Raw genomic sequence first — 1561 nt, 5'->3', positions numbered from 1 at the left:
ACCTCAGAAAAAAGATTCTTGACCTCCGCAAGTCTGGTTCATCCTTGGGAGCAATTTCCAAAYGCCTGAAGGTACCACGTTCATCTGTACAAACAATAGTACGCACGTATAAACACATGGGACCATGCAGCCGTAATACCGCTCAGGAAGGAGACACGTTCTGTCTCTTAGAGATGAATGTACTTTGGTGCAAAAAGTGCAATCCCAGAACAACAGCAAAGGACTTAGTGTAGATGCTGGAGGAAACAGGTACAAAAGTATCTATATCCACAGAAGAACGAGTCCTATATCGACATAACCTGAAAGGCCGCTCAGCAAGGAAGAAGCCACTGCTCCAAAATCGCCATAAAAAAAGACAGACTAAGGTTTGCAACTGCACATGGGGACAAAGATCATACTTTTTGGAGAAATGTCCTCTGGTCTGATGAAACAAAAATACAACTGTTTGGCCATAATGGCCATGGTTATGTTTGAGGGAAAAGGGGGAGGATTGCAAGCCGAAGAACACCATCCCAACCGTGAAGCACGGGGGTGGCAGCATCATGTTGTGGGGGTGCTTTGCTGCAGGAGGGACTGGTGCACTTCACAAAATAGAATAGAATGCATCATGAGGAGACAATTATTGGATATATTGAAGCATCATTCTCAATATATCAGTCAGGATGTTAAAACTTTTGGTCAAAATGGGTCTTCCAATTGGACAATGACCCTAAGCATACTTCCAAATTGTGGCAAAATGCTTAAGGACAACGAAGTCAAGGTATTGGAGTGGCCATCACAAATCCCTGACCTCAATCCGTATAAAATTTGTGGGCAAAACTGAAAAAGCGCTGTGGCGAGCCAAGGAGGCCTACAAACCTGACTCAGTTACAGCAGCTCTGTCAGAGGAATGGGCCAAAATTCACCCAACTTATTGTGGGTAGCTGTAGAAGGCTACCCAAAATATTTGACCCAAGTTAAAACAATTTAAAGGCAATGCTACCTAATACTAATTGAGTGTATGTAAACTTTGACCCACTGGGAATGTGATGAAAGAAATAAAAGCTTGAAATAAATCGTTCTCTCTATTATTATTCTAGTTCACATTTCTTAAAATAAAGTGAGTGATCCTAACTGACCTAAAACAGGGACTTTTTACTCGGATTAAATGTCAGGAATTGTGAAAAACTGAGTTTAAATGTATTTAGCTGAAGTGTATGTAAACTTCCAACTCAACTGTAAACTAACTACACTGCTCAAAAAAATAAAAGGAAACGCTAAAAAACACATCCTAAATCTGAATGAATAAATATTCTTAATAAATACTTTTTTCTTTACATAGTTGAATGTGCTGACAACAAAATCACACAAAAAATGGAGTCACACTCAAAATTAAAGTGGAAAACCACACTACAGGCTGATCCAACTTTGATGTAATGTCCTTAAAACAAGTCAAAATGAGCTCAGTGGAGCACGTGATGCCGCGGAGCTGACAAACCGAGCTCTTCAAAGTTATTCTATTATTACCTAAATAACAACGTTGAAACAATATTCTAACATCGGCGATAAATTGTCAAGTACT

Source organism: Salvelinus sp. IW2-2015, linkage group LG1 (genome assembly GCF_002910315.2).
Source record: "Salvelinus sp. IW2-2015 linkage group LG1, ASM291031v2, whole genome shotgun sequence".
Classification (NCBI taxonomy): domain Eukaryota; kingdom Metazoa; phylum Chordata; class Actinopteri; order Salmoniformes; family Salmonidae; genus Salvelinus; species Salvelinus sp. IW2-2015.
Note: the sequence above shows the minus strand (reverse complement) of the source record.